We start from the raw sequence: 22,610 nt of genomic DNA, 5'->3' as shown, positions 1-22,610 counted from the left end.
TTTCTTTCCCTTCCGAGCGGCTCGGTGCGCAGGGGTGTGGGATGTGCAGAACAGCTGTTTACTGCTCTGTGTCTGCAGGGAGGATGCTGCTCCTGCCATCCAGGCTCACTCTGACATCGGGTGCGATTGCCTGGAGTGCCAGGCTTTGCAGGGAGAGAGGATTTCATCCAGGGCATTTTTCAGTGGTAGCTCAGGTCTGACACAGCTGTCCCTGAAACAGAGGACACAGGTTGTGGGCAGCAAATGAAATTAGAAGAGTAGGGAGAGCTGAAACCCAGTTTTGAGTGCCCAGATCACATCAGCTGTGCATTTGGTGCAGGGACCTGAAATGTGCTTTTAATGAGCAGAAACAAAAGCAGCATTTTAAGATAATGAATCAACTTCACACGTATTTCCTGGAGACGGAATTGCACATGCACTTCAAGGTTGTCCTGTAGATGAAGACCGGCCAAAATATTTGAAGAACAACATTTCCAGAAATGGCCATTGGGAAGATGCTTTCTGCTAGGGACACACGAACTCCATGGCTCTGCCAGGCCTGTAGGAGCTATGACTAAGCCTTGAGGTTGGTGCTAATCCTTGCAGAGTCGATTTGGCTCTTGGTTTCTTGTCCCTGTTGGAGTTCCAGGGGTGACTTTCAAAAATACCAAAGACCTGGACTGTGAGTCAGGGTGAGGAGTGAGGAGGCTCACAGGAGGGGGATGTGGGCATCTCTTTCTGGCCTCTCTTCACCATGGTCTTGGGAAAGGAAGATCCACTTTTTTTTCTTTTTCCCAAATGTATGACTCCTCTAAAGTATTTTTACTCTGAGACCATATGGATAACTGATAGCGAATGAGAATTCTTGACATTGTGTTTAATGTTTTGACCAAGGTAATCAACCTGGTAAAATTTCTAGAAGAGGTCTGGAAAACTGTTAAGATTATAAAGTTTTCTCTTGAACTTCAATTGTTGCTTAAAAAGATTTGTTTTTATTTTTATGAGCATAATGAGTAACAGAACTAGTAGAATTATATATACAGAGGTTCAGACCAGGACTGGATCTGGACTAGCACTAGTATACCATTTGTTCCTGTTAGTGGCTTCTTCATATTTTCATTTCTGTTCTCTTTTTCCAAGAAGCTCAAGTTTTCTGTTTGCCTTCGGTTTTCTCTTTTTAATCTGATTATATAAAATGACTCTTAGTTATACAGTGACTTTCAAATGTTCATTTACATTACTGGTTTGCCGACAGTGAGAGACAAACTTTTTTTTTTTATCGAAGGAGGAAAAAATCTTGTTCCTTATGCCCTTGAAACTTTTGAATTGTAGCCAGTGGCAGTGCAGATACTGTTAATGAAGAGATTAATATGTTCATATTTTATAGTGTTTATTTGTGATTGGAAAGGCGGGCTGTCACGCTGTGGAGGGTAGTTTTGTGCCCCTTGTTGGTGTTTGCAGCATCTTGGGGAGGTGTCCCTGTGCAGCCCCCCAGCTTGGCTGGGCTCTGAGCTCTGCTGTCACCTGGTGTGTGACACTTGCCCACATGTGCTGTTGGCAGTACAGCTCCTGCAGCACGCCCAGGCTCTCTGTGCCAGCCCCTCTCTGCACAGCTGGGGCTGGGACAATCTGCAGGTCCACGGGCAGCTGGAGTTCAAATCCCAGCCACTGGTATGAGCAAACACTTCTCCCACTTCAACAGTGGGAGTGGGGTGGGGAACACCATGTTAAGAAAAAATTAAACTAAACAAAACAAAAAAAGCCCAGGGGAAGGAGTGGGGTGCAATCTTCTACAGCTCAGAGTGTTTCCTGTGTAACTGGCTGTTAAATAATGTTCTGGTTGCAGTTTCCTCTTGACTCATTAGCAGATGCCCAGTATGTGCTCGTTAAGTGGCCTGAATTTTCCAAAGATTTTTTTTTACTTAGGAAAGCCTCATGGAGGGCTGACAACTCTGTCTTTAGGAAGTACTCGAAGGGAAGTCTGATGGTCAGAGCGCTTGGCCAAAGGTGATGAGGCTTTTCTGCACCCCTCTTTGCAGACAAGAAAGTGGCTCTTGGAGCACTTCCTTCAGCCCCGTGGGTCCAGAGCTCTCGGTGGGCAGAGCCCTGTTTCCCTGTGCCATGGAGGGCTGCTCCCAGTCCCCTGAGTGTGTGTGTGTCTAATGCCATGCATTTCCCAGTGGGGATAACTCCCATGGGGACTAAACCCTCAAACAGAGGTCACTGTGTTCCTGGGCCAGAGCTGGGCTAGCAAAGCCCTGCTGGCAGTGATCTTGGGGGCTCATGGCTGTTGGGGTGGCTGCACCCTTACCGGTCACAGAGAGATGTTACATTCTCAGACCCTTTAAGAGGCTTTTCGTGCCCATCCTGTGGATGTCTTGGTGCCCAGCAGCTGGAGAATACTGACCCTCTCTCCTGTGGAGGGCTCAATAGCTGCTTAGTTTTTCATGCCCTGCATTAGCAGAACATCTGTGTTGCTTTATTGGAGGCAGGATATAGGATGCTTGTGGCTAATAAGTTTTCCCGTTGTCTTGCAGCCGCCCAGGGCTTTGTTCAGACGTTGCTTATCTGCATCCATTGTGTGCTGCTGCTGCTTGTTTTTTTTTTCTCACAGACCTCTTAAGCTTGAACAATGCCTTCCTACAGGAACTTGTGATAACCCAGCAAACAATGGTTTCACCTCACTGGTCAGGTCATGTACAGCATCCATATGCTTACTGAATCACCCTTTCCCCCTTTTTCCTCAATCTCCTATAGTAGTTCCACACCTTTTCCAGTGGAAAAAGCAGTAATGTTTCCAGAAGCAGTCAGATTGCCTCAGTGTGGATTCTTCACAAGTAAATGTGTGCTACCTGTAATCTTGTGAAGAACACAAGGACTCCTTGAAGGTAATGGGGGCCCTCACTGATGCTCAGGTGGGGGTCACCAGAGTATGCTCTGCAGGAACTGTGTTGTGCAGTGCTTTGGTGAAATATCTGGTCTTGATTAGGTTGAAAGTGTAAGGCTGGATCTTGCTGTCCTGAGCTGTGTTTCTTTGAAGGGGGAGTTTGCACATTTGTAGGCAGCAGAAGGAACCTTTCTCAAGCAGATTGATACAAAACTTAAAAATAGTTCCTTGCAGAAAGCTGTGATTTGAATCAGATGCCAAGAGAGCTCTCACTCTACTCGTGCATCCCTCCTTGTTATTCTGGAAGCAGTGTTCTCTGAATTAATTTGTGTGAATGGCAGGAGAGTCTGCACTGCTTGATTGCAGGGCAATCCAGAGGCACAAGAGCTGGCTGTGCTGGGCCACCCCGCTTCCAGAAGTGACCACGAGGGCTGCTGGTCAGTGGCCAGTGCTCTCTGGTACCTCCTAGGCAGGTCCTGTGGTACCTGAGAAATGTTCTGAGCAAAGGAGAGGAATGTCATGTCATCCCTGTAAGCTCGGGTGGCCTCTGGGTTTGTTTATTTGTTTATTCCTTCTCTCCCTTGCTCAGTGTGCAGTGTCCCTTGCAGAGCCAGTGCTTCTTGTAAGGACTGGGACATGGTTTACTGGCACATGGCAATTCCTACAAAGGCTTGTTTTGGCACTTTGGTGGACTGCTCATCAAGTCGTTAACTTTCCTATTCAGGGTGGATCAGGAGAGTGGGATATGAGCCTGTCCAACACAGTTTCTGGCCAAAAAGTCATTGATCTTGTTTTCAGCTTCTGATATTATCAGGAAGGAAAAAAAAAAAGCATCATCTTTGGTCATCATCAATGCAGCAAAGAGCTGAGAGATGGGGTGTTAGGAGATGGTGGCATATTATATACAAATGTGTAGGTAATGCACATCAGGTGTTCACAGAGGCTTTGATTTATACTGCTCACAGTTTGGGTATCTGCTCTGAGGATTTGGGGTTTAAAAAAATTTCCAAATACAGCTTTGTGAGGTGTGGGCTGGGGTTTTTTGATGTTTAGGGGGTTTTAAAACTTAAATTTTCTTTATGAACATTAATGTGAATTGAAGCTTTAAAGAGCATTTTGAGATGGAAAATAGTGGGGTGAAAAATTTCAGTAATGTGAGTTTTGACTTTGGGAGGTCTCATGTGAAAAACATTGTTAAACTATTGCATGTTTCAAAGCAGTACTCTATAAAAAGAAGGTGAAAAGTTTTCTGTGAACAGGCAGAAAAAGAAGTTAAAAGTAGTTTTGCATGAATTGTCTGTTTTTTAAAAGAAGTGTTATTCTCTGGTAATAATATTCAAAATCCCACGGCAATCCAAAAAGTTCACACTGCTTGGGCAATGGATGTACTATATGATCTTGAAACTGATGTACCTGAGGCTGTTCCTCACAGTTTTCATGCTAATTTGTACCTGGTTTATGCTGACTTGACTGGAATTATTTCTGACTTACTGGTTGGCAATCAAATCTGTTTTTTACAAATTTAAATAAACTCCAAATTAGGAAACAACTGAAAACACCCACTAAACTTAGCATATGGTTACACTTTTAGAGAGGAAGAAGAAAGCAAACAAAGCCATAGTGATATTTTTGGAGACATTCTGACTCCATGTCTCAACTCAGTGTAATGGAGATGTATATATTCCACAAGAACAGTGTTGGGCCAAGTGGCCTGTGTGACAAACATCCACTTTGCCTTGGTCATTAAGCCACTTACCTGTGGCAACAGTAGATTTGCAGCAACTTTCTGTCCACTCTGGATGCTTGTGTGTCTTACCGCATGTCATAAGTGCTTTTTATAACTACCAAATCAAACTACTTAAAGTAGGGAAAATGTATTTAGAAACAATTTTATTTATAAAAACTCTTAATACTGTATTTCTGTGTCTCTGTTAATTTCTGTATTTCTCTTTGTACTTCTCTCTGATGTACATTGGTATTTCAAGGTGAATAGGAGAGTTGTGGGGGAAAAATAATTGAGGCTTGATCCCTTCTTGTCTATAGGTTGCAACAAGCTCCATGTTTTCACAGCTTAATTTAATTGGCACACATTCTGTCTGTACTCTCTGTAGTGTCTTCAGAAGGTTTTGGTACATCTGTGGGATGGAGAAGCACTGATGGAAAAGCTGACCTGGCACTGTCTGTGGCAGAGCATCTCCCAGGCCTGCCCCAGTGCAAATGCTCTCAGTGGGGTTAAGGCTGGTTGCTTGAAGGTGATGTGTGACCTCCCTAGGCATGTTCAGCTTTCCAGAGAAAGGATACACCTTGTCTCTTAAATCTACCTAGCTGATCTTCCAGTGGGACAGAGATCTGTACAGAGCATGTGTGATTTGTTTAGTGTTATCCAGTGGTTTTTCTGATGGCCCTGTAGTCTCATTTCAGATATCTGTGACTTTCTGACAGCTGAACCATGGCACTGGTGGGTTTTGTAGTCATGGTTTAGAAGGTTGCTGCTCTGCTGCAGGTTGCTGCCACTGTGGCAGGGTTAGCAGGAGGACAGAGCACCTTAGGCACTGAATACCAAGTCCAGCAGCTGGAATTCCCTTGGTCCTGGCTCTCTGCAGAGCTGCTGGGTGATGAACTTGTGTAGCTGGAAACAGGCTGGTGTTACCTGGTGACAGTGCTGCAAGGACAGCAATAGACAGGGAGGTGCAGGAAGGTCTTACTCATTGCCAGCCATTTGCAAAGGTCCTTGCAGAGTCCTTGACAGGAATTCTTGTTTGTGCTCTAAAGCAAGGAAGTGATTTTTGAGTTGTGTTATAGAGAGCGAGGAGGTTGGCTTTGTCCTTATCTCTGCTGGGTCTTTCTGTGGCTGAGCAGCCTCAGCAGGGAACACTACCTTGGCCTTTACATTTACAAGGACATGTGCTTTGTAATCTTGGTGTTGTCCAATGTAACATGGCAAGAAAGGTGAGATATCTGTAGGTTTCCTGGCATAGAGTAGCTCTGATGCTACCCTGGAGGGATTCTCTCTCCTCAGCTCGTTGCTCGTACTCCTGCAGAGGGTGGACGTTTGGTGACTGGGTATTTGCTGTGCAGTTGGTGGAGGGCACCATCTGTGTCCCAGCCCTCCTGACCCCACATTTCTCCTGAGGGCTTGCCCACACAGGAGCAGATGCCTTTGCTGTTGCCTGTGTGAGAGTGCCAATCTCATTCTTGGTGTCTCTGGGACAGATTCAAGGGACTGGCAGAGGTGTAGGCACAGGCTGGCATGTGGAGGCACCCCTAATGCAAGGGGCAAGGACAGGAACACCATCCTTTATCTTCTTGCAGCTGATGAATTGATTACAGCTTTTCCTTGGGCCTCAGGCTTGTGTGCTTTTCTCCTTGTACGTGTTGGAAAGCAGAGCTGTGCCCACAAACTGCTCCTGAGCCCACACTTTGAAGGCCAGCCCCTTCAGGGAGATGGGCCAAGCAAATTCAGCAGTGGGGTTTTGCTGCCAGCCTCGCCCCTCCTTTCCTCGCCAGGCAGCCTTGGCAATGCAGGGCCTCTGCTCCTGCCTGCAGCTCATGTTGCTTCGTTCTTCTCCCTGTGGCGTGAGCAAACCACCATCCTCAAAGGGTAAAGCCAGAGCATTTACATTATTAATATTAGCCAAGAGTAACCTTGGGTTTCTGGTTGGGAAGATGATGGTAAAGTGCTGACTGCTGCTCACACTTGCCTAAAAAAGCAGGAGAGAAATTATTTTGGGATGTTGACTCCAAACCCTTCTGAGCTTCTGTGTGTGCTTAAGCAGATACATTTTGAAACCTTTTATGGGCATATTGCAGTGTTCACTGGCCATGGCATGCCACCTCCTGCTCCTGAGGCTTGCTTTCCTGTTTGAAGGGCAAAGCTCTCCAGACCAAGGTTCCGGCTCTGCAAAATACTTAAACCTGTAGAGTGCCTGCAGGCAGCACAGAGCTCCTTGTGCTGGAATGAGCTGTTGCATCAAGTTTTGAGTGTGGGAAGTGGTCTTCTTGGCCACTCTCTAAAGGGGGAGAGCTGCCCATGGTCATTTTCTCTGCCACCTTTGGCTTTTGGGAGTTTCTTTGCACACAGACTTTGAGTTTGCAGTCTTGACAAGCCTGCTGGGATCTGCAAGCACAAGCTCTGTGCCTGTGACCCAGCACAACTGCAGGGGGATGCTCTGTGAGCCCCAGATCTTCCTCTGCACAGGGAGGAGGAAGATGAGGTGCTGGGCCCAGTTAGCAAGTAGCTGTGCTCACGTTCACCCCGCCTGCTGTGAGTCAGAAGTTGGCCAAGGGAGCACAAAAGGAGGTGTGTGTGTGTGTACAGTGAGCTCTGGCACCTCAAATGGTGCCATGTTGCAAAATATGGCACTGCCAAATTTTTCTAGGGAAGAAGTTCAAGCATTACGTCTTCCAGCCCTGATGTGTAGCAGTAGCTGACTCTGGGATTGAAATAAAAGCACCAAACCTTACAATTCTCTATGCCTGGACAGAGTCTGGGGCAAAAAGGATGCTTGACTGTGATGTCCTGTCTTGCTGGAGTGTCAGTGAAGCTATCTAGGGACTTCTCATGCTCCTGGTTGCTTTAGGCCAGCAGAATGAGCTGGGGGGAAGGTGGTGAAAGATGCCTTCAAGGGAAGTGACTGAACAGCACGTGGAGTTGGTGGATTTCTTCAGTGGCATAGCATCAGTTTGATGTAATCCCTTAGCTGACAATAGCTTTCTGCCACTTGGTTCACCCCTCTGAAGGAGGGTGCAGTAACATGCTTTTATGTAATTGAGCTGTTTAGAAGCTTTAAAACAAATATAAACAAGATGTGCCAGGCTTTTTGGAGAGCCCATCGCCTGACATCTCCCACAGAGCATTTCAATAAGTGGTTAGATTTCCAAGTGAGGAGCTGAGCTCTTTGAAATTCTGCCCCTATAAATACTGTTTTGCTGGTATTAAAATGAATGCTTTGAAGACCTTGGGTGAATGTTGCCCCATACAAGGCACAGTTTTACTTCTGGCTTATTAATACTGTTTTATTGCTGTTCATAAAACAGCAGGGACCCAGGCACTGACCCCCTTCCTCACCCCATATAGTGCTCGTGCCATGTCTGATGACAGTCTTTTGATTAGAGGAAAGGCTAAGAATTTGGAAAACCACCTTTCAGAGCCTTGTGATGATGCAAACTGCTTCAAAGTGTTGTAATGTCGGTCTCTGTGCCTAATTGCACTTTTTGACCTCACAGGAGCAGTACAAAAAAAATGCCTTTGAAGGCTGAGTGTAGCTGAGCTGTAGTAGCAAGACTGGGTGTTTTAGGCAGGTGTCCTGAGTAAGCATTTCAAACCCTGGCTCCTTCCAAAGGAATACCTGTCAGGCATGCTTAGTTGTGTAAGCTTACCTGCCTGTTAGGAAAACCCCCTGTTCTGTAATGGCAGTGAAAATTTTCAGCTTGACCATAGCTAATGTGTTAGGATAGTAAAATCTTTCTGCTGTCCACACAGTAGAAATTACATGGCACAAAAGTAATGCTGATCCCTTGGGAGCCCTGGGTTTTGCATCTGGCTCTCTGAATGTCTGGTTAGTGTTTGGCCTTGGTTTAGGATTTCAGTGACGTGGTTACTTGATGTCCTCACTGTCAGAGGAGCCGGATGCCAGAGTGAGGGATTATTAACCACTAACTGTATTTTTACCTCCTCTGTCTGAAGCCAGCACCTGGGAAGGCTCGGTGCTGTTCTCTGTATGCTTCAGCTCCGAGCTGAAAGGACCTGGAGGTGCCTTTCTGCAACATTTAGTTTAAAACTGTGAGGCAGAAACATATACCTCAGAGGGCACAATTGGCTTGCTGGGACATGAGCATACTCAAATCAAGCAATTCCCCAAGTTTGTAGTGAAATGTTACGGCAGATGGCCTGCTTACAGTGCGGGATATTATTAGAACCATGATCAGTGCTAATAAGGTCACTGGCGGTGGGGGAGGAGGTCAGTGTCTGACCTTGTTTGGAAGGTGGCAGCCTGTGCTCTGGGAAGTTTTCCTCTTGCAGCAGTGGAATGTGAACGTTTAAAGCAAGCTACTTTGTGTGTTAGTCTGGCTGCACAGTGGAAAGACCCACCACCCAGTCCAGCATAATTGCTGCAGGGGTGCTGCTGGCCCCCACCCCTTGCTGAGGTAGGTGCACAGAGCACCATTAACAAGTGAGGCAAATTCTGCTTAATTCTGGGAATGGGAACCAGGAGCAGTTTAGCTAGTACTCCACAGTGGGTATGGTGTCACAATGCATTGCCTTGGTGAGTGGTCTCCAAGTTTTATTTTGCTTCTGACCATACTCTGCATTAACACAGCACTAACTTTCAGCTGTTCTCCTACACTGATGTCAGAAAAAGACCCAAAACAACCACTATAGATAGGAGTGTTGGAATCCAGTTGAGTTGCATGGATGGTGTCCAGCAGTACCCATATCAGATTCTGGTGAGGATTTAAACCAATAGCCTGAAACATGGTGCTTTAACTCTGTCTCATTACTTTTTCTTTGCCTTATGAACTCTGGGTGCTGTGATCAGCTCTGGGTGCATAGTGAGAGGAGACAACTCTTAAAGAGAGGGGCATTTGGGAAAGTGTGGAGTATCTGGTGGTTCAGAGGTGGCCAGGGCAGCACCAACACTGTGGAATTGCAGCCCACGTGCCTGAGACCGCAGCCGTCATGACTGTGCTTCCCTAAGTCCCTGTTATCCTCAGGGGCACGACTGATGCTGGGAGCAGTCACACGGAGATTAGGGCCTTAAAGAGCCCTGCTTCAGCTGAGTAGAGTTTGAATACAAAACCTCAGTGTGTAATCCCAACGGTGTTGGCAGATCCCACTGATCTCCGTTTCTTCCTCTTGCTGTCCATTCCTAAAGGATCAGAGCATGGGTGAGGCTTGCGGCCATTATGTGCTCTTGATCCCAAATGGTTGGTTTGTGCAGTGTTGTGCTGCGTGCAGTGCTTGGGCTCTGCTCCCAGAGTCCCTTCCACGTGATGCTGCTGACAGCAAACCCAGGATGAGTTTGCCAGGAGAGAGCTAGAGCCTCATGGGGCTGGACATTTCAGCCCATGCAGTAGCACTTTAGTGCTCAGGATCATGGGGAGTTGAAAGCCAGACATATAGATGAGCTTTTAAGGAGGGTTTGGAAGGTCATCCAGGCATGGCAGAGATGATGTGATGTTTTAGATCAGCTGTAGGAAGGAAAGCTTTTTGTTCCCTGTGAGGGAATCTTGTTTCATAAACCAGCGGACTTTCAAAACAACAGAGAGTTGTCTTTGGAGGGAATGTTGCTTCTTCCCAAACATTGTAGGGGAAGGTGTTAAAAGATGCTCCTGCTTATGCAGAAACCCTCCCAAATCTTGCTCCGATGATGCAAGACTTGCAGCCTTATTTTAATGCCCTGTTTCTTCTTTCTGCTCAGTTTCCTCCTCCCCTCTGGGCCTATTTGTCCCCAAGCCCTAGTGCAGCTGCCCTGTCCTCTTTCTACCTGTTGTAGCGTCTGCAGGGACTGTACAAGGCAACCTGAGAAGTCTCTTGCTCTCCCCTCCTGTTGCTTCAGCAACCATTTTTATTTCTCAGTGCATCTGGTGCCCTTGCAGATGAAGATATAATCACGATTACCTCCCTGCAGACTTTGACTCCCTGCTGCGTCAGTCCTGTTGTGTGTAAAACCTCGGTGATGTGCTGCAGGGTGGGAGCTGGAGCTGGAGCAAGGAAGGCAGGCTGAGTGACTGGTTGTCAAAGCTGGAAAGCCATCAGGATTAATAAAAGTAAGACAGGGAAGTCTGAAACCTTCTCTGAGCTGCGAGGGACGACCTCTAGGGAAGGAGGTGGGGGTGACCCTGGGGAGGAGCAGTGCAGCTCCCCAAGCCACTTTCCCATAGGACTGGGGAGCTTGGGGATGGATGTGACAGGGACCTCAGCTACCTATTGCTGCCAGCTCTGTCAGCATCTGCTGGCTGGCATGTCACAGCAGGGCACGGATTACCCGCACAGCCCACGTCACTCCTGTCACCAGAGCCCACTCAAACTGCTCTGCACCATCCTTGGGAGAATTGGGGCAGGGAGCGGGAGATCCCTGGGGGGCTGGGAGACAAATGGGCAGGATGACGTTTAGCTGGCGATGCAGAGGTGGGACATGGGCAAGCTGCTGCGAGGAAGGAGCTCGGGAGGCATCAAGGGCATCAGGGCTGCAGCAGCCCAGCACAGAGCAGCTGGAATGCAGTCTGGGTGTTGCTGAGGCTTCCCCTGACTGCCTGGGGTTTTTCCACCGAGTCTGGTGTATTTAGACTGAAAACTCTTCAGGCTGGGACTGTCTCATTTTGTGTTTGGGTAGTAATTGGAGCAGGACCCTGAGCTGTAGCATTGATGAGTATTTGTATTCCCACAGCCAGAAATCCCCTGCTGCGGTCTTGTGCGATAAAGCACAGATTGAATTAAGAGGATTTTCATTGTTGTTTTGTGTTTCTCTGCATGGGTTTTTGAAGAGTCCACAGTAATATAAAATCTTTAGAAGTCTTGGAATAGAACTCACATTAGGTAGGACAAAAACACTACTCAAAGCGTTTTTTTCTTTTCCTGTTTTGATTGTGCTAATTCTTGGAGAATGATTTTAAGCATCCTTTCAATGCTTAGCCCAATCAGGGGAAAAGTGTTAGCACTTTTCTTACTTTGTGCTTTCTTGGCCTGTATCAGAGGCACTTGAAGAAAAGTTTGTGCAGGGATTTCTGCCCTATCAGAAGCCCATCTATCTTTGTTTAAACCAGTTTGAGCATTTTTTCCGGCAGTGTTGGAGTGTTTGCTTACGTAGGCACTGGTCCTGCTGCATTCCAGACTTGCTAATGACCCTGGAGCTTCTTTGCAGCTACTCCTCTCACGTGGCAGAGAGACTGCAGATGTCCTCAAGAAAGGTCACTCTTCCTTGCAGAAAAAAATCCCTTCAGTCCCTCCTACCTTCATCTATATGGGCCCATCCCACCTAAAAACAAATGAACATTTGCATTGCCGCTGACTCATCCTGACTGTGCCCGGTGAGGGCAGTGAAAGGTCTTTTTCTTGCTGCCCTTTTAGGAAGGAATTGTGCTGCATCTGAAGATACCTCTTATCAGAAGCAAAAGCAAAATACATGAGATAGGTGTCTGCTGCCTAAGGAAGTCATGTTTTTTAAGATTGCTTTCTAATAGAAAACAGTCTTCAAAAGGTAACCCTTGCATTCCCCATCATAAAGGTTGAGCATTTCAGGCAGTCTGTGCTGCACTTGGTGAACAGGACAAGGATAAGCAGTTCAGGGCAGGAGTTTGGAAAGCAGAGCAGCAATACAGGAAGGACAGAAAAACCCCATGGTAATTTGATCAGTTTGCTTTTGTGCCTCAAGTCTGAATAAGCAAGCACATCCACATGGATATGCTTTAGTTGCTTCTGCCTCCCCCAGCTTTTCTCTTGTGCTCTCAAACCTAAGTAAGTGAATCTGGTGGTTATTAAAAACATGAGCTCCAAAGCACCAAGCAAATGAAAGGAAAGCCCTGATCAGTTCCATTCTTGTTGGTCAGCTGGGACAGATGGATGGACAGACACACATGTATGGACACGCAGGACACATTCCTTTCTTAGCTGTTCTGGCACTTGCACCAGTACTGCTCGGAGAATTTAGGTCAGACCAAAAGTTGCATCCCGCAGGAGTAAATGGATACATCCACCTAACAAGGCATACAACCTTTTCAGAGTCCTGTCCTACAGCTCCTGTTACATGGAAGGGAACAGATCTCAGTGACTACATGGAATGGAGCCACTTCTCAGCAGCTGAAATCATGGTTTCTGCAAAATGCATTATCAGTTAATACCCTTTCTTGGCATCACAGGGAGAAAGAACACCACTCTTGCTAGATTTTGGGGTCTTTGAGCTGTATGTCAGTGTAGAGACCTACAGACCCCAAATTTTGGCTATGTAGGTCAGGATGGAATGCAGGGTGAGCAGAAAGCCTCTTCCAGCAGTCTGGTTTGCAGCATCTGTGTTGGCTTACTGTTCCTGGAGAGGCTTTTTTACTTTGTTGACTGAGTGTGCTCAGTTAGGGACAAGGGCACGGATCTGCTTTGGCTGAGTGAAGTTGGCAGTGTGAATCTGCACAGACCCTCAGGAGAACACATAACAGACTGTGGGAACAGGGACCTGTGAGCTGTGTTGTAATTAGAACAGGTAGAAGTTTTGCTCTGGCCAAGGTTGTTGTAATAAATCCATTGTATGTTAACAGATTTTCAGATGTTTGCACAGAATTGGGCATCGTGTTCATTAAAGCTGGCTGCCTGTGTGGCTCTTGTGACTGGTGCATGGGAACTGCACCTAAATATGTCTCACTAATTGCAGCCTTATCCCAGAATTGTCATTGCCAAACTCTCCTTTGCCCATAGAGATGTCAGTGTATTATCTTTGGCATTGTGAGCCCATCGTGTTTGCCTCTGTGTAAAAAGGTCTGTGCTGTTGCTACCACAGCTTGCTATGCTTCTCCATGGGCTCAGCTCCTAACAAACATTGACACTGCCTTAACCTCCCTTTCACTTGAGATGTTAGCAGGCATTGAGCACAAATCTGCTTTCTGCTGCCAGGTGCTTTTTAAAGAGCACTTCTGAAGGTGGTTTTTTAAGAGAAAAATCTCCTCTGTGACTTAAATGTGCATGTGTTACTGGCTGTAATAAACAACTCACTAAATAGATCAGTCTGCAAAAGCTGACCGAGGTGGAATATTTGCCTAGGGCAAGGCAGGCTTTCTTTTTATTTTTACTTTTTTTTTTTTTTTTCTTTTTTCTCTTTCTTCTCTTCCTTTCTCTTCAAACCTTGCTGCCTTCTAGATGGAGGGCTGTGATTCAATGTCACTTGGCCTGAATGTCCTCTTTGGAAGCCAAGGCCTGTGTGAGATGTGTGGTCCTTGCCTGCTGTGCCTAGCAGGCTGCAGGAGCTCTCTTGAAGGTACTTTTTGTATCTGCACCTTTAATCCTTTGACCAACAGCAAGTTCATTATACTGTGGGCACGGAATCTGAGGCCCAGCAAACTTTGGGCTCCTTGCTCAGAGATGTGTGGAGTTGGTGGCACAGTCAGCCCTTTTCTGGTAGCTTCTCTGCAAAACCAGAGCAGGGGGAAACGTGCTGCTGTGCACAAATATGCCTGGCACGTGTAGCTGAAACAGGAGCACAAGGACAAAGCTTGGTCTATGGTGAACTGAAATGTAGCCTGAGAAAGGAGCTGGGGACATCAGTGGGCCATCAGGGTGAGGAGCAGGGCAAGCTGGCTTTGCTCTCTGCCATGGGGCAAATCCTAGCCAAGAGCAGAAAGGTGTCCTGTGCCTGGGAACATCAGACCCTGGCTCTGACAGATGTCAGGGAGCAAATCCTGTGGTGGCAGCTGAGGCCATCACCCTCCTGTACTGCTCCTCTGCTTTGCCCTGCTGTCACCTCCTTTGTTGGCTTATGGTATTGCTATTGTCCTGTCTTGTTCTGACATATCTTGGTGTTTCCACCTGAAATGTGGAAAGCCAGAGTGGCAGAGCCCAGCCACATCATTCCCTGCTCAGAAAATGGTTGTATTCTGCCAAGTGCCTTAGAAAAACCTAACCAAACCTAGCCACCTCCATATCTTTATTTGCAATTTCATTTTGCTTTCTGAAACACGGTGAGAATGAGGTTTCCTGAGCATGACTTTACCCTCTGCAGGACAGGAGGGAGGATTTGGGTCAGACACTTAGTTATCAATCTCTGCTCTTCCCTATTTGCCTTTTCCCTTGTGTAAACTTGAGGCATGAGGCTGCCAGAGGTGGTCACATGTCAGATATTTGTATTCATGAACACAGTATTTTAACATTTATTCTCCTGGGCTTTAATGTACTTTGCTTGGTTCTGTCTGCGTGTGGTTTGCCTGCTGCAATTGTAATATTCAACAGACACTGTAGGTAGAGGAAGGTCAGAAGCATCAACTTTCCATATGACCTTGACAGATTCAGCTGGTGAAAGTTATAGAATTGGATTATGGGATTTACAATGAAAAGATGGTTTAAGGGACAAGAGAAGCTGCACTTGCTGTTTTCAAATGCTGGTGTGGTGTAATAGCAATCAGGAGGGACACAATTGAGGGAGATGGAAGGTAGAAGATATGGGAAGTTTAATTTTGTTTGTTTTTCTTTGGGGTTTTGTGTTGGTTTTTTTTAAACACAGCAGTTGTGCAGTATTGTTCCAGAAAGATGGCATGGGCTTTTTTTGTAATTTATTATAGAAGAAAAATCAATGACTTGCCAGTGTTTCTATCTTCCAGGTAGAATTGATTTTTTAACTTAGAAAAAGTCCCACACTGAAACCCACAGGAATATTAACATTGCTGGATGTCACCTACTCCACGTCCCACTCTGCATGCAGTTGTTCCAGGGCTAAACATGCTCCTGAACTTGCTCTCTTTACTGGACACTAAATGCCTTCTTTTGTAATTGTTATTGGTAATTTCCTTCAGCAGGGCTGTGGCCAGGCAGGTCTCTAAAGTCTTATTTGTATTGGATAGAACCTGTTTTTGATACTGTATTGAAGAAGCCTATTTTATTGTGCTTTTAACATTCCTGAACCTAGGAGAGTAGTGGAATAATACTTGGAAGACATTAAAAATGCTCAGTTCAGAACTCTAAATGATGATAATTCTACTCTGTTTAAACATAATTTCAAATACGTGGTAGTAACAGACTGATATGGTTTACAAACGTAGCATAATCAAAATGTATTGGTGGATACAAAAGAAAAGAGCTTGATTAAGTATTTTTCCTGTCTTTTATGGCATGAGATTGCTGTTATTGGAAAAAGTAATCTCTCAGATAAACAAATTTTTCTGCTCTGTGGCTCTACAGCTCAAAAAACATACTTTGACAGTGCCATACTCTTTTAATATATATTTCTTGGGCTTGCTAAACACTGTCCATTGCTTGGAGCAAGCTAAATGTTCCACAAACCAAAAACATTAAAATCAATACACTTTTTTCATTGAGCATAACAGCGTGCCATTGGCCTCAAAGAAGAGAGCTTGGCAGGGGAACAGAGCTGGAAAGAGTTGTCAAGATGTAAAAATATAATGAAGGAGCTACAGGGCTTTTCCCCAACAAAATAACTGCTCTGAGTTTTTAAGAACCTTCAAGTATAACAAACAGCTTGGAATGAAAATCCTGCGTGAAAGCAGAGGACAGCTATGACCTCTTTGTGCTGTCCTGGGGAAACTCAGTGGAACATTGCTGTATTCAGCAATGTGCAAAACTTCACTCACAGCAGCTCTCAGCTTCCCTAATTGCCAGGTGAATAAGGATTTGGGAATTTAGGCTAGTGCCTGTGGCTGCTTAGAGTTCTCTGGAATGCAGTAGTTGCATGTCCCCCCAGTTGCTAATTAAAATGTATTTTAAAATGTCAGGGGGATAGTACTTGAGCTCTGTGGTAACAAGCCATCGTTTCTTTCTGGAGCTGGATTTGCCTGCCGAGGTCAGTGGTTTGAGGTGATTGGCAATGGCTGTGAGTGGCTGTCACCAGTTAAGGTGCTACCAAAAAGGGAGATGAGGACATAGAAATACTGCTTTCTGCTTTGCTTTTGTCTCCTGCTCTGGTTTGAGCTATGTAACAAAAACAAGCTTGACAAGCATTTTGAGGCTGCAGATTTTAAGCGAGTCCTAGATAAGCATGTTTGAGTTGCAGCAGAGCACCTCTGATCTTACAAACCCCCCTGTCCAAGTGCTTTGCACTTTTATAGAGACTGTTTGGAAGGACTGGCATGTACAGAAGGGCTTGGCCACGCTGTGCATCTGTTTGTTCCCAGCATTTGCACCTGATCATTCTCTTACCCTGGTGCAAGGGAAGCACTGTGATGTGCTCAGTGTACGTTTTTAATACACTGGTGAAATTGTTCAGCTACTAAACTGTTTGTGCCATGTGGTGGAAAGCATGTCCCCAACTTGGGCAAAGTGCTGCTGTCCCTTATGTGCCTTTTGGTGACCTGTCCAACTCTACAATAAGTAGATGACCCAAGCCCTGTCAGCTTGGCCATGTGCCACAAGGGTTGATCATCAAAGGGGCAGTTGTCCTGTCCTGTGATGGGAGAGAGCCTTCAAGCACAGCACATCCCCTGAGCCAGTGGCACACAACACAGCCCCTACACCTTTTGTGGTGGAGCTTGGCTTTCACAGACAAAGGCTGGAATGACAGAGATGAAGTGTTACGGGTCTTCAGCAGTGTTTGTTCAGTAATCTCCTCAGCTGGCTGGTGGCAGCTTTTTTCTGGACTTGAATACGTTTTGCAACAATGATGCTGGCTTTTTTTACCTTGTGTGTCTTTCTTTCCATCTTCCCTGCAAAGCAAAAATATCCCAGAACAGTCACAGGGAGAGGCCAAAGAGCAGCATCAGTGTCTTAGAGATTGCTGTGTTTGCTTTCCATTCTTTGTGCATAGCTAGACCCTACCTGGACTGAAGTGGTTGTGTTTCACTGACCTGTTCTTTTAAAGTTGCAGAGGGATATAATGTTTTGGTTTTTTTATGCTCAAACATTGGTTGGCTTCCCAAGGCTCTGCCCCTCAGCTGTAGGGAGAGGAAAGCTGGGTAGTCTGGGAGTGTGCAAAATGTACCAGAGGCAGACTGGGACTGTGCAAAGTGTACTAGCCTCCCTTCAGTGTGGTGAACAGAGTATCTGCTTGCTGTGTTCCGAGGGTTTCCAAGCTGCCTGGCACTTGTGTGCCACTGAGCTTTGCTTTGAGCTCTCAGTTCAAAAAGACCCAAAACTCTTGTCGTAGCTGCCAAATGTCACCTGCTTTCATTTGGAATCATGCAAAACATCAAGGTTCACTCATTTCGATCAAAATCAAGTCTAGGCTTGCTCAGAAAGGGCTTGACCTAACATTCATTGAAGCCATGAAATTCAGTTGCTGTTTTAGTGACAAGCTGGGGCTGCCTTGAGAGCCCTGGGAACGTTGGTAGCCCTGGGAGCTTGTGATAGCTATTCTGGCTTTCCCACTGAAGCTGTGTGGAAAGGCAGGTCTGACTCTTGTCCTCTGTACCCTGACAAAAGACATGTCCCTGTTCACCTGAGCAGCCCTGGGTCAGAGCTGACATGCTGCTGCTGCAGCTCAGAGCATCGTTCAGAGCAGCATAAAATCTGCAAATGATTCTCAAGTGACTGCAGGGGAGCTGAGTTGGGCCAAAATAACACCTGGAATGTTTTTAGCAGTTTTCTTCTCATCTGTCTGTGCAAGCTCAGGGAGGTGGCTCTTTATACTCAGAGGTGGGAATTTCAAAGTTAGGCAAAACTCACCCTAGAGATATTGTAAAACTCTGATTTGTGCTTTTTGTGGCCTGTTTGAATTCTATTTCCAGCAAATTCTGTATTCATGAACTCTACTCTTTCCTGGCTAGAGCATGCATTTTGCAGAGTCTGTATCATCCATAGCTGGAAACTGCCAGATTAACCTTAACTCTAGCATTTTTATTCACACACATTGAAATTGAAACTTCTGTATGGTAGGAAGTCTGTGTTGCTTCCCTTGCCTTGGAGGCTGATTGCCATCTGGTAATGCTGACTAGAAGATACATTTTGCTTTTTCTTTCCAGCTATGATCTGTTCACAGCAGGGTCCTCACCATAGCAGCAGTCTCTGGGCTCTCTGTTAAAAGGGTGTTACACCTGCATTTGAAAAATGTCGGCAGCCAGCTGTGCTGTATTTTTTATTGCTGTTACAATTAACTTTAGACCACCAGCTTCTTTGTACCCAATATTGTACAAGCAGGGCTGCTGGCATAGGAGGGGTGCAGAACACAGACTCTCCAGAATTCCAACATCTGTCCCAAAAGGAGCAGAAAAAGCAGTAGAACTGGAAAGCCTTTGAGATGAATTATTTCAGAGGGGGAGAATGAAATGCTGGCTTTAGGCTTGGGAGTCTTTGACACAGCACAAATCCACTTCCAAACAAGACAGGGAACAAAGCATAGGATAAACTTTTATGTGACTATTCACAACAGCTTGGAAAACTGAGTTCACTGGCAGTCAGGAAGGATGTGCTTGGCAGGACTGTTCAGTTTTGTTTTGTTCTGATGGCTTGAATGATGGAATAGAGAGAGTATGCTTGTTAAATTGGTAGGGTGCTTTGAGCTGGGAGGAACTACAGACACTCTTTAGAGAGCCAGACGTGGAGTTGCAGATAGTCTTGACAGGTTGGAAAAGTAATCCATAAAAAGGCGAGTGAGTTCAATAAAAGCAGTATGAAATACAGCGTTGGAGTGAATCAGCTGCCTCATACAGGGTGCAGCATAGCTGGGTCTGGAGTGGTTCTGTAAAAGGCTTGTTGAGAGTGAATCAAAGAACATTACATTGTTAGGAAAGAAAATGTCATGCAGGGATGTAAAAGCAGCAGTGTCATCTGCAGGACATGTGAAAAAATCTGTGTTCCTGCACAGCACTGGTCAGGGATTAGTGGAGCACAGTGCCCTGTGCAGGTACCCACAGCAGCAGGGACTGGGGGAGTGGACTAAGGAAAAGCTTGGAGACTGTGTTGGGAGAGTTGGAGGAGGATGGTTTGCATAGTCTATAGAGCTGAGAGTTTTAAGAAAGGGGGTAGATATGACCACAACCTTTAAGTATGGGCCCTTCCTCAAGGTGGAAGGGAATAATTCCTGTTCTGGCCTAAACCAGAAGTTTTAGGTTTCTGTTGCAAGTAGACCAAAACTGCAGCTGAAAATCAGCTGTGAGACTGAGATTGGTGTGTTGGAGTCCCATGTCTGGGAAATACACAAGTACTGGGTACAAAGGAAATAGGTGATCTGTGTGGGCAATGGGGAGATGTATCACTTCACTGTATTCTTCTAGACCTTTTTGAGGTGCTTATAGAGGTCTAACAGCCTTCCATGAGATCATATTCAAGGATTGTTTTCTACATAATTTCACTTTAAAACTTCTCTGTGAAAGTGAGCTGCTCCAACACTGCTAGGAAGAAAGCATTGCCCTTAAGCAGAAGTTACCTGATATATTGGGCCATGGTCAACGTTCAAAGGAGGTTGCAATGTTGCAGTTCTCAGTGACTCTGTTGGGATCATAGTTTTTGAAATTTCATTATCCTGTAGAAGGGATTTGCAGATAAAGGTGTGTTCAGGGCTGGCTTTGAACTGCAGCGAGTGACAGCTGGGCTGCGTGAACACTTACCTGAGACGTAACACTCGCTAATGATCAGACTGACTTGTCAGCTCCAGCCTCCTTTGTTTTCCACTTGAAAACATGCTATTTCCATGCTATTTGATGTTTGCCAGTGAAAGGTGTTTGATCCAGCAGTGAGATGGACAGCTATCTCCCTTCCTCCGACTCAGCTCTTTGCCTGCGTGGAAAGAGGAGTGTGGTGCAGCATTGGAGGTGGCAGGATGAGCCACTCAATCCAGCCAGCATTCCATCCCTGCCCTGGAGCAGGTTGCTTAGGGACAAACTGCAGTGAGTGCAAAGCACTTGAGGAGAGGTGGTGCATTGGTGGTTTACTGTCCTGGAAGGGTAACTTTGAAGCTTCAAGTCCTTGTAGGATGGGTGAAGGAGTTAGAGCTAGGGCACCAGGTACCAGCTCTGCCTTCCAGGACCTCTCTGGTTACAGAGCAGGTGACAGTAGGAGTAGACCTGAAGCAGCATGTTGTGCTGCATGGACACAGGGATGCAACCCTGAGCTTCCCACTTTTTGCCTCTCACTGTTGCAGGACAATTCATGCTCTATGACATGAATTTGCAGCCTGCCCTGCAAGTGTGGGACAAACCCCATGTTGGTTGAGGTTGTATTGTGTATGAGAAAGCCATGCAAGGCTGTGGCAGTAGCAAGGATCCATGGCCAGGAGGGAGCCTTTGTGTGCATGTGGCAAGTGGGATGGAAAGCAGAGAGCGTTTCATGCCTCAGCACTGGAGCGACAGGCAGTGAGTAAGCTGGGCCAGCACATCTCTGAATGTGCCTCCCCACTGAGTTCCTCTTGGGGAGGTGGAAATCTGCTGCTTCATGCAGAGAAAAGTTATGTAGACAAGCTGTGTTTTGGTGCCTGGTTTTGTGCAAAACATGGAAATCCTTTCCTGCCTGGTCTCTTTTCATTCTTTTTGCTGTCAGTCATTGCACATGTCATCAGTGTCTGTGGAAAAGACTGCACAGTCAGTGCACCAACCTACTGCAGCCTCCAGTGTGTAAAAAGCCGCATTAGCTTGAAGATTTTCACATGAGAACTGCTCATGATTGATGGGACATAGTGTGCAGTCATTAAAACCAGAAATGTGTGTCTGGAGCCCCTTACTGGTGTCTGGGATTAAAGAGACCGTAACAAACTGCATTACTGGTGCACATGTGAGCAAGCGTTGGGTTTGTACTGGGGGCTTTGTTTCTGCAGCACAGTTCAACTCACTTCAGCAGCCAGGGAAGAGAGAGGAGAGAATTTGTGCAACATGCTTGGGGAAGGTTCATCCAGTCTCTTGCAATAACCAGAATGCTCTTGTTAGCATCCCTCTGAGCTAGGATGCAGGTGACAAGGTGCAAACTCCATGCAGCCAGGTGTAATGCAGGTTTTTCTGCTGGATTTCAGTGCTGCTGTCAGTGCTGCACTCCAAACAGCTGGCTTTGTTGCAGTGCAAGCTGCTGTCACGTTAGCCGGTGTCAGATGCCAGCCATTTACAGTATACGCCATCACAGCATGACTTAAGTTGGCAACACAGAGTCAATCACATGCCAGCAGCCTACTGTAAGGGTGGGGGAGTGTGTGGGAAGAAATGGGGAGAAGATACTCTTATAAAATCCTTTAATGATTTACTTTTAATATCCATTTTTCGAGCCTTGGGAAGTGCACTCCATATGCTTTTCCCTCCTGGCTGTAGTTGGCAAAGAAGCAGATGAACGTGGTCCTTGAGACTTCTTCCATTTTGTGAGGAGCCAGAAAATACAGCTATATTTAGCATGTTACCAAGGCCAGCAGCAGGCTGTTACTGGGTGGTGATTCCCTGGCTGCAGGCTTGTGTGCCACCCGGGACAGGGTGGGAATGTGCCTGTCCTGGAGTCAGTACTCAGGCTAAACTGACAGCAGCAAATTTCAAATTTCCAGTTCCAGAAGATGGCTGCACTGGTGCCAGCAGGCTCAATGTGCAGTCTTTGGGCACCAGGCCCCCCAATATGTGCAGTGGCCACTCCAGGTGCTGCAGTGGTGCTTTTGGTGCAGCACTCAGCTTGGAGAGTGTCTCAGTTGGTCTTCTGTGCACAGCCCTGGAACTGTCCTGTGCCCTATGCTGAGCTTTTGGTATGCTGGAGCCACAGCTAGTCCCTGCAGGAAAACTGGGCCTTGTAGCATAAATATGCTCATCTGAAACAGGGGGCCTAGCTCCTGTTGTATTTTCTCATGCTGTATTCCTAGGCCACGCAGGTATAAAATGGAGTTGTCCTTATTTATCCCCAGCCCAGCATCCACACAGCAGATTTGCTACCAGTTCCCTGTTGCTTTCCCTGCTGTGGTGCAGCTGGTACTGAGGAGGTAAAAATGGCAGTTCCTTTGTCCTTCTGGCAGCTTTTGTAAAGCTGAAATTGGTCCTGAAGACTGTGTGTGTTTTTGGGAAGCACCAAGAACTGTGGGTGTTGTGATATAAGGGTAGAAGAAGGGCTCACCCCAACAGTGTTGGGGTTCAGGGGGTACTAGTGGTGCCCATTACTACAGAGTACTTCTTGAAAGTTGTTATCTAGCAAAATGTCTAAATTGGG

At 46.3% G+C, this 22,610-nt stretch overlaps 1 protein-coding gene across 8 annotated transcripts in view; it reads left to right on the top strand.

Annotated features, from left to right (window-relative positions):
• The window catches only part of MBNL3 (muscleblind like splicing regulator 3), an 89,084-nt gene that overhangs the window by 35,059 nt on the left and 31,415 nt on the right, over nucleotides 1-22,610 (top strand). The window lies entirely within an intron of this gene.

Source organism: Catharus ustulatus, chromosome 14, assembly GCF_009819885.2.
Source record: "Catharus ustulatus isolate bCatUst1 chromosome 14, bCatUst1.pri.v2, whole genome shotgun sequence".
NCBI lineage: Eukaryota > Metazoa > Chordata > Aves > Passeriformes > Turdidae > Catharus > Catharus ustulatus.
The sequence above is the reverse complement of the archived record's forward strand: the minus strand, read 5'-3'. Positions and strand labels throughout refer to the sequence as shown.